Genomic DNA, 10,980 nt, shown 5'->3' on the forward strand with positions numbered 1-10,980 from the left:
GTGCATCTTTACCCAAGAAAGTGCATCTTTACCCAATAAAGTGCATCTTTGTCCAAGAAAGTGCATATTTGTCCAAGAAAGTGCATCTTTACCCAAGAAAGTGTATCTTTACCCAAGAAAGTGCATCTTTACCCAAGAAAGTGAATCTTTACCCAAGAAAGTGAATCTTTACCCAAGAAAGTGCATCTTTACCCAAGAAAGTGAATCTTTACCCAAGAAAGTGCATCTTTATCCAAGAAAGTGCATCTTTACCCAAGAAAGTGTATCTTTACCCAAGAAAGTGCATCTTTACCCAAGAAAGTGCATCTTTACCCAAGAAAGTGAATCTTTACCCAAGAAAGTGAATCTTTACCCAATAAAGTGAATCTTTACCCAATAAAGTGAATCTTTACCCAAGAAAGTGAATCTTTACCCAAGAAAGCGCATCTTTACCCAAGAAAGTGCATCTTTACCCAAGAAAGTGCATCTTTACCCAAGAAAGTGCATCTTTACCCAAGAAAGTGCATCTTTATCCAAGAAAGTGCATCTTTGTCTAAGAAAGTGCATCTTTACCCAAGAAAGTGCGTCTTTACCCAAGAAAGTGCATCTTTACCCAAGAAAATGCATCTTTCCCCAAGAAAGTGCATCTTTCCCCAAGAAAATGCATCTTTACCCAAGAAAGTGCATCTTTACCCAAGAAAGTGCATCTTTACCCAAGAAAGTGCATCTTTCCCCAAGAAAGTGCATCTTTACCCAAGAAAATGCATCTTTCCCCAAGAAAGTGCATCTTTACCCAAGAAAGTGCATCTTTATCCAAGAAAGTGCATCTTTGTCGAAGAAAGTGCATCTTTACCCAAGAAAGTGCATCTTTATCCAATAAAGTGCATCTTTGTCGAAGAAAGTGAATCTTTACCCAAGAAAATGCATCTTTACCGAAGAAAGTGCATATTTACCCAAGAAAATGCATCTTCACACAAAAAAGTGCATCTTTACCCAAGGAAATGCATCTTTACCCAAGAAAGTGCATCTTTACCCAAGAAAGTGCATCTTTACCCAAGAAAGTGCATCTTTACCCAAGAAAGTGCATCTTTACCCAAGAAAGTGCATCTTTACCCAAGAAAGTGCATCTTTACCCAAGAAAATGCATCTTTACCCAATAAAGTGCATCTTTACCCAAGAAAGTGCATCTTTACCCAAGAAAGTGCATCTTTACCCAAGAAAGTGCGTCTTTACCCAAGAAAGTGCATCTTTACCCAAGAAAATGCATCTTTACCCAATAAAGTGCATCTTTACCCAAGAAAGTGCATCTTTACCCAAGAAAGTGCATCTTTACCCAAGAAAGTGCATCTTTACCCAAGGAAATGCATCTTTACCCAAGAAAGTGCATCTTTACCCAAGAAAGTGCATCTTTACCCAAGAAAGTGCATCTTTACCCAAGAAAGTGCATCTTTACCCAAGAAAGTGCATCTTTACCCAAGAAAGTGCATCTTTACCCAAGAAAATGCATCTTTACCCAATAAAGTGCATCTTTACCCAAGAAAGTGCATCTTTACCCAAGAAAGTGCATCTTTACCCCAGAAAGTGCGTCTTTACCCAAGAAAGTGCATCTTTACCCAAGAAAATGCATCTTTACCCAATAAAGTGCATCTTTACCCAAGAAAGTGCATCTTTACCCAAGAAAGTGCATCTTTACCCAAGAAAGTGCATCTTTACCCAAGAAAATGCATCTTTACCCAATAAAGTGCATCTTTACCCAAGAAAGTGCATCTTTACCCAAGAAAGTGCATCTTTACCCAAGAAAGTGCGTCTTTACCCAAGAAAGTGCATCCTTACACAAGAAAGTGCATCTTTACCCAAGAAAGTGCATCTTTACACAAGAAAGTGCATCTTTACCCAAGAAAATGCATCTTTACCCAAGAAAGTGCATCTTTACCCAAGAAAGTGCATCTTTACCCAAGAAAGTGCATCTTTACACAAGAAAGTGCATCTTTACACAAGAAAGTGCATCTTTACACAAGAAAGTGTATCTTTACACAAGAAAGTGCATCCTTACACAAGAAAGTGCATCTTTACCCAAGAAAGTGCATCTTTACACAAGAAAGTGCATCTTTACCCAAGAAAGTGCATCTTTACACAAGAAAGTGCATCTTCACACAAGAAAGTGCATCTTTACACAAGAAAGTGCATCGTTACACAAGAAAGTGTATCTTTACCGAAGAAAGTGCATCTTTATCCAAGAAAGTGTGTCTTTACCCAAGAAAGTGCATCTTTACCCATGAAAGTGCATCTTTACCCAAGAAAGTGCATCTTTACCCAAGAAAGTGCATCTTTACCCAAGAAAGTGCATCTTTACCCAAGAAAGTGCATCTTTACCCAAGAAAGTGCATCTTTACCCAAGAAAGTGCATCTTTACCCAAGAAAGTGCATCTTTACCGAAGAAAGTGCATCTTTACCCAAGAAAGTGCATCTTTACCCAAGAAAGTGCATCTTTACCCAAGAAAATGCATCTTTACCCAAGAAAGTGCATCTTTACCCAAGAAAGTGCATCTTTACCCAAGAAAGTGCATCTTTACCCAAGAAAGTGCATCTTTACCCAAGAAAGTGCATCTTTACCCAAGAAAGTGAATCTTTACCCAAGAAAGTGAATCTTTACCCAAGAAAGCGCATCTTTACCCAAGAAAGTGCATCTTCACCCAAGAAAGTGCATATTTACCCAAGAAAGTGCATCTTTACCCAAGAAAGTGCATCTTTACCCAAGCAAGTGCATCTTTACCCAAGAAAGTGCATCTTTACCCAAGAAAGTGCATCTTTACCCAAGAAAGTGCATCTTTACCCAAGAAAGTGCATCTTTACCCAAGAAAGTGCATCTTTACCCAAGAAAGTGCATCTTTACCCAAGAAAGTGCATCTTTACCCAAGAAAGTGCATCTTTACCCAAGAAAGTGCATCCACCCAAGAAAGTGCATCTTTGTCCAAGAAAGTGCATCTTTGTCCAAGAAAGTGCATCTTTACCCAAGAAAGTGCATCTTTACCCAAGAAAGTGCATCTTTACCCAATAAAGTGCATCTTTGTCCAAGAAAGTGCATATTTGTCCAAGAAAGTGCATCTTTACCCAAGAAAGTGTATCTTTACCCAAGAAAGTGCATCTTTACCCAAGAAAGTGAATCTTTACCCAAGAAAGTGAATCTTTACCCAAGAAAGTGCATCTTTACCCAAGAAAGTGAATCTTTACCCAAGAAAGTGCATCTTTATCCAAGAAAGTGCATCTTTACCCAAGAAAGTGTATCTTTACCCAAGAAAGTGCATCTTTACCCAAGAAAGTGCATCTTTACCCAAGAAAGTGCATCTTTACCCAAGAAAGTGAATCTTTACCCAAGAAAGTGAATCTTTACCCAATAAAGTGAATCTTTACCCAAGAAAGTGAATCTTTACCCAAGAAAGTGAATCTTTACCCAAGAAAGCGCATCTTTACCCAAGAAAGTGCATCTTTACCCAAGAAAGTGCATCTTTACTCAAGAAAGTGCATCTTTATCCAAGAAAGTGCATCTTTGTCTAAGAAAGTGCATCTTTACCCAAGAAAGTGCATCTTTACCCAAGAAAGTGCATCTTTACCCAAGAAAATGCATCTTTCCCCAAGAAAGTGCATCTTTCCCCAAGAAAATGCATCTTTACCCAAGAAAGTGCATCTTTACCCAAGAAAGTGCATCTTTACCCAAGAAAGTGCATCTTTCCCCAAGAAAGTGCATCTTTACCCAAGAAAATGCATCTTTCCCCAAGAAAGTGCATCTTTACCCAAGAAAGTGCATCTTTATCCAAGAAAGTGCATCTTTGTCGAAGAAAGTGCATCTTTACCCAAGAAAGTGCATCTTTATCCAAGAAAGTGCATCTTTACCCAAGAAAGTGAATCTTTACCCAAGAAAGTGCATCTTTACCCAAGAAAGTGCATCTTTACCCAAGAAAGTGAATCTTTACCCAAGAAAGTGAATCTTTACCCAATAAAGTGAATCTTTACCCAAGAAAGTGAATCTTTACACAAGAAAGCGCATCTTTACCCAAGAAAGCGCATCTTTACCCAAGAAAGCGCATCTTTACCCAAGAAAGTGCATCTTTACCCAAGAAAGCGCATCTTTACCCAAGAAAGTGCATCTTTACCCAAGAAATTGCATCTTTACCCAAGAAAGTGCATCTTTTTCCAAGAAAGTGCATTTTTGCCTAAGAAAGTGTATCTTTACCCAAGAAAGTGCGTCTTTACCCAAGAAATGGAAAGAAAGTGCATCTTTACCCAAGAAAGTGCATCTTTACCCAAGAAAGTGAATCTTTACCCAAGAAAGTGAATCTTTACCCAATAAAGTGAATCTTTACCCAAGAAAGTGCATCTTTACCCAAGAAACATTTCCAAGCTGGCCTCCAAAGCCAGTCGCCGACTGGGCATCCTCCGTCGTGCGAAGTCCTTCCTAGGCACACCTGAGCTCCTCACCACATACAAGGCTTTCATCCGCAGCTCAATGGAATTCTGTTCTCCCCTATGGGCTGGTGCTCCTGCCTCACACCTGGCTCGGCTTCACGCTGTTGAATCCAAAGCTTTCAGAATCATTGGAATCTCCCGCGATGAAGCTATCTCTGAGGGCCTTTCACTCACTCACCGCAGGCAGGTAGGTGGTCTTTCTGTCTTCTACCGACTCCTCTCCGGCCTTGCTCCCCCAGCTCTCTCTGTGCTCTGTCCCCCAAATATTCCTACAGGTCGCACAAGATCTGCCAGCCACCCTCTGATGGTTAAACTGCCGAAATCTCGGCTCTCTGCTCACCTTCACTCTTTCATTCCTCTTTTCTCCCGCCTCTGGAACAAACTCCCACACTCACTTCAATCACACTCCTCCCTCCAGGTCTTCAAAACAGCTGTTCACCACCATCTCTTATCTTCCCCCATCCAAAACCTTGATCTTTTCTACCCCCACTAATTCACCCCAGATCCACCTTGTTTGAAATTCCAACTTCTTTCCTGGAAGTCTTGGCAGTGTCCATATGTTTTATACCTCTCTCACCCCCCCCCCCCCCTTCCCATGCCCCCAAAGCCCTCTCCCTCCCACAGTTCTCTCGATGTCTCCATGTCTCTCGGTCCCTGCTCTCAAATGTTGTGTTTGTGTCCTTCCCCCTCTCTCCCCATCTTGTCTACCGCTCCCGATGTTATTTGTTTTGTGTGTCTGTTTGTCTTTCTGTGTGATTAATGTTCGCTCTTTCACGAGCCTCGATCTTGTATACAAAAAAAAAAAGAAAAAAAAAAGTGCATCTTTCCCCAAGAAAATGCATCTTTACCCAAGAAAGTGCATCTTTACCCAAGAAAGTGCATCTTTACCCAAGAAAGTGCATCTTTACCCAAGAAAATGCATCTTTCCCCAAGAAAGTGCATCTTTACCCAAGAAAGTGCATCTTTATCCAAGAAAGTGCATCTTTGTCGAAGAAAGTGCATCTTTACCCAAGAAAGTGCATCTTTACCCAAGAAAGTGCATCTTTACCCAAGAAAGTGCATCTTTACCCAAGAAAATGCATCTTTCCCCAAGAAAGTGCATCTTTACCCAAGAAAGTGCATCTTTATCCAAGAAAATGCATCTTTACCCAAGAAAGTGCATCTTTACCCAAGAAAGTGCATCTTTGTCGAAGAAAGTGCATCTTTCCCCAAGAAAGTGCATCTTTACCCAAGAAAATGCATCTTTCCCCAAGAAAGTGCATCTTTACCCAAGAAAGTGCATCTTTATCCAAGAAAGTGCATCTTTGTCGAAGAAAGTGCATCTTTACCCAAGAAAGTGCATCTTTATCCAAGAAAGTGCATCTTTGTCGAAGAAAGTGCATCTTTCCCCAAGAAAGTGCATCTTTACCCAAGAAAGTGCATCTTTGTCGAAGAAAGTGCATATTTCCCCAAGAAAATGCATCTTTACCATGAAGTGCATCTTTACCCAAGAAAGTGCATCTTTACCCAAGAAAGTGCATCTTTCCCCAAGAAAGTGCATCTTTACCCAAGAAAATGCATCTTTCCCCAAGAAAGTGCATCTTTACCCAAGAAAGTGCATCTTTATCCAAGAAAGTGCATCTTTGTCGAAGAAAGTGCATCTTTACCCAAGAAAGTGCATCTTTATCCAAGAAAGTGCATCTTTGTCGAAGAAAGTGCATCTTTCCCCAAGAAAGTGCATCTTTACCCAAGAAAGTGCATCTTTACCCAAGAAAGTGCATCTTTCCCCAAGAAAGTGCATCTTTACCCAAGAAAGTGTATCTTTACCCAAGAAAGTGCATCTTTACCAACCACAAAAAAACCAAATACACTGTTAACATGGAAAGGTCCGTTCAGTTCCAGCTCCTCCATGTGGGCATGTGGCACACATTGTGTTTTCACTTTTCTTTCCATCAGATCCTCAGTGACAATGTGTTGCACTGTTGTTTTTTTTGGTGTTGCAAATTATTAAATCGCAATACTCGATCTTGATGCAAAAGTTCGTTCGTCACAGTGATGCTGTTTTCACATCCTCCAGTTGCCGCCTCAGTACACTCCATTGTGCACAGCTTTTTTTGCTCCCAGAAAGGACGATATCCATCGCTCAGCAGTTCTCAAGTGTGGGGAAGGAAGAATTGCAAAAACAATTGTGGATTTCATGCATCACTTTGAATTCAACAAGAAATCTGGTCTTCTATACCAAAGGTTTCTGCCATGCCCATGGCCTTGGTACCAAATGCCATTATCTTAGTTTCTGAAACTTTGGATCCCTACTCGTCCCTTATTAGTCCCCTACCGGTATACACCGGAGGGGACTATAGGTTTGCACGCCGTCAGTCTCAGTCTGTCAGTCTGTCAGTCTGTCAGTCCATCACGCAAAGAACAGTTTCCCGGACGTTTTTTCTAAACGTTTTTCTTAACGTTTTTCTAAACGTTTTCTAAACAAACAGACGTTTCGATCATTTTTGACAAAGTTATGGCACTTTGAACTTTGGGAATTCTGATAATTCTGATTGTCCTTAACTCAGTGCCATTTTAAGTTTTAATTTCCTTTAAAAAACATTTTCTCTGCAATAATAGGACCGATTGAGATCAAATTTTCACCGTAGGGCGGACTCGGTCTGTACAATATTTTAATGGTAATTATGACGTCACAGGTCACGTGGTTCGGCCGCCATATTGTTTTTCATGAAAACACGAAAACCCCTTTTTCTCTGCAACGGCTGAACAGATTGAGGCCAAACTTTGCAGGCAGAATCGCATACCGTCATGCGTCACATGGTTTCAGAGTTATGACGTTTTAAAGCATGAACCTTTAGAACCGAGCCCCTCCCTCATTTTTGATCCAATCGAGGGGAAACTTCACAGATCTGTTCAGCATGTCAATCTACTAAAATGTCCTTTTGGAATATGCGATAGGGCACGTGGTTTGGCAGATATCGTTAATTAAACGAAAATATTTTTTAAAATGGATATCTCTTGAATCGCTAGTACCTCAGACCGTGAGTTGGTAATTATATAATTCACACAGTGCAATACGTGCAGGCTGCTCCACGGAGCGATCTTGCGGGCTTATCAATGAGGCGAGGCGTGACACACATGTGTCTCAGCATACCTCAGATCAAGTTGGAGATCTCGCGAGATCTTGGAGACGGTGGCAGGGGTTTTCGACGGTCCACACGGTCTCCACGTTTTTCAAAGTTAAGTCTGTTCACAATTGTATTTTGTCGAAACTGTATTTATCGTTCGGTGTGTGAACTTATAGTGTCCCCCTTGGAAGTTTCTCGGTGTTTATCTTTCATATATTAATCGTTTGTTTGCCGCGTCACGAGCAAGGCCTTGCAGCCGAAGGCTTCCCCCGTCGAAGGTTGTTCCTTCCTTCGCTGTTTTGCTAGCTTTTTTGATTTCCCCCTCTCCACCAAGCTTCACCAAACATCTACTATTTGTCTAACGTTGTAACCCCCACACCCCCCCCCAAAAACAAACAAAAAAAACAAACAAAAAAAAAACTTTTATTTCCCTTTCTCCTCGTGTGCTTTTGCCTCTGCCCACGTGCGCTGTCTCGCCCCGCCCCCATTTTCCCCTTGCCTTCCACCTTTTGCCCTGTTCAAGTGACTCGTGGTCGTCGCTCTAGGCTTCCTCTCCCCATTGGTATTTTTGTCAATATAAGATTGTTCTTCACAGTTCTGTTTAAATATGTTTCAACTATCCCCTTCAGTGTTTTATTCAGTGGTTTATTACAACACGCTGTTTTTCTTCTTATTTAAAAGGCTCCTTTCAATTTCCTCTTCAACTCATTCCATTTCAAAAAAATATTCAATCTCTTTTGATTCCAAATCACTCCATGCTCTAAATTCTCATTTATTCCATCCCTCCTCCATCGTTCTTAAACGAATCGCTAACTTGAAAATCACAACAAACCCAATTTGTTATATATGTTCATCTTTCATTAATCATCCATTTTCTAAACTCCCCCCTTGCCCCTCCCCTTCAAATCTCCCCCCCAACCATCCATCCCAAATTCTCCCTCCTCCCACCTCCTTCTCAAAGCTGCCTCCTCCCCACTTCGTCTCCCTTCTATGTCATACCTCCACCTCCCCCAACCTTCGACTTTCCTCTGCCCCCCCTCAAACAAACTCTCACTGTGCCTCATTCCATCACCATCAAACCTTTCATCCTCCTCATCCTTCCCTTTCTTGTAACTCTTCTGTAATCTCTGACACACTATCAACTGCTCTTCCTACATCCCCCTCTCACCCTTCATCTGACCCTACCCCTCCCCTCCCCTGTCCTGCACCCGATGCTCCCCCTCTCTCCTCACTAATGGTATGGACCTCAAACATCTGGGGCCTTCGCTCAAACCTGATTGATCTCTCCATTCAGGTTGCTTCTGAAAATCCAGACTTGATCTGCTTAACAGAAACTTTCCTCCTTCAAGATGTCTCTGATTCCTTAATATCTCTTCCTGGTTACTCCCTCCTCCGGTACGATAGACCTGAGCCTCGTCCTGGTGGTGGGGTGGCTATCTTTATCAAAAACTCTCTTCCTCACTCTCCCTGCACTGCCCTCTCTCCACCCCACCCACAGGAGTACCTCTGGCTACGGCTTCCTCTCCGCTCCCACCTTTTGTTCATATGTGTTCTGTACCGTCCTCCAAACAGTGATGACTCCATTTACATTTCTCTGTCGGACAACATGGACCAACTTCTATCAACTCATCCAAACTCTCTCTTCCTCATATGTGGCGACTTCAACTGTCATCATGCCAGCTGGCTGGGTGTGGGTTCATCTCTCACCAGCCATGGCACCTCAGCAAAGGACTTCTGCGATTCATTGGGACTGACACAATCTGTCAATTTCCCGACCCGGATCTCAGTCAATGGAGTATCTTCTCTTCTGGACTTGGTTATGACTAACTTCCCTGCAAATGTCTGCTGCTCTTCTTCTGCTCCAATCGGTTCTTCTGATCATGTGCTTGTTAAAGTGGACATCTCTCTGGCCATTCTCAGAGAGCCTCCTCAGCGTCGACGAGTCTGGCATTTCACTCAGGCCGACTGGCACGGTCTGCAAGCAGCCATCAATCAACTGGACTGGTCTCCCATCTCTAATGCCTCTGACATCAATTCTTCCTGGGAATTCTTCCAAAGCAAACTGCTTTCTCTCATGCACAGATTTATCCCATCTCGTCTTCAGTTGTCTTACCCTTCCTCCCGTCCATGGTACACTGAATCTTGTGGTGAGGCAGTTGCCCTGAAACAACTTGCCTTTGCATCTTGGAAGGCAAATCCAACTGAAGGCAATCTCAGTTCCTTCCACCAAGCTCGAAACAAGTGTGTTTCTACCCTCAGGAGTGCCAGGAAGCACTATCTCTCCACACTCAAGATTGAACTCTCAAACCTGTCTCCTTCCTCCAAATCCTGGTGGCGTCTGGTCAAATCCGTTTCTGGTGTTTGTTCCCCCTCCATCCCCTCCCTTACCTCAAATGGCTACACAGTTGACACCGCACGTGACAAAGCCGAATGCCTCAACTCTGTGTTTGCCTCAAAATCTTGTGTCCCAAACCCATCTCTCTCTGTTCCCACCTTTCCCAGTCGAACCCAACTGCTCCTGGACTCTGTATCCTTCTCTCCTGACAAGGTGGAGAAGTTTTTATCAAACCTCGACGCTGATTCTGCAACTGGACCAGATGGCATCAGCCCTCGGGTCCTAAAATCCTGCTCTGCCGCTCTATCTCACCCTCTCTCTGTTCTTTTCACCCTCTCTTTTGCTCAAGGTCATCTGCCAGCATCTTGGAAATCAGCAAACATTACCGCTTTACACAAAAAAGGTGCAAAAACAGATCCTTGCAACTACAGACCAATCAGCCTGCTCCCAATTATCAGCAAAGTCATGGAATCCATCATTGCTTCAGATATCAAATCCTTCCTCTTCTCCAATGGCTTGATCTCTGATCATCAATTTGGATTCAGACCAGGTCATTCTACTCTGGACATGTTGCTTCTGCTGTCTCAACAATGGATGGAGGTCCTGAATGCCAAACAGGAAATCAGAGCTGTCTCACTTGACATATCACGTGCCTTCGATACGGTCTGGCACCCAGCTCTGCTCACCAAACTCACCTCCTATGGTATTCAGGGAAATCTCCACTCATGGCTTGCGGATTTCCTCTCTGGTCGTAGGCAACGTGTGGCCCTGAATGGATTTCTCTCATCTTCCCTTCCTGTTCTGGCTGGAGTTCCCCAAGGTAGTGTTCTGGGCCCTGTGCTATTTCTGGTCTTCATCAATGATCTCTCCGACTCCCTGGAAAATCCTCTCTATCTCTTTGCTGATGACTCCACTATCTGCCGCTCCATTCCTCATCCCTCAGATCGGCAGTCTGCAGCGTCCTCACTCTCTGCAGACCTGGACAAAATCACAGACTGGTCAAACAAGTGGAACATGTCTTTCAATCCTGACAAATCTCACACTCTTACAATGTCTCTCCGAAAGGACCGACTGGACAACCCTCCCATCTACTTT

Source organism: Myxine glutinosa, chromosome 2 (genome assembly GCF_964187855.1).
Source record: "Myxine glutinosa chromosome 2, kmMyxGlut1.1, whole genome shotgun sequence".
Lineage (NCBI taxonomy): Eukaryota > Metazoa > Chordata > Myxini > Myxiniformes > Myxinidae > Myxine > Myxine glutinosa.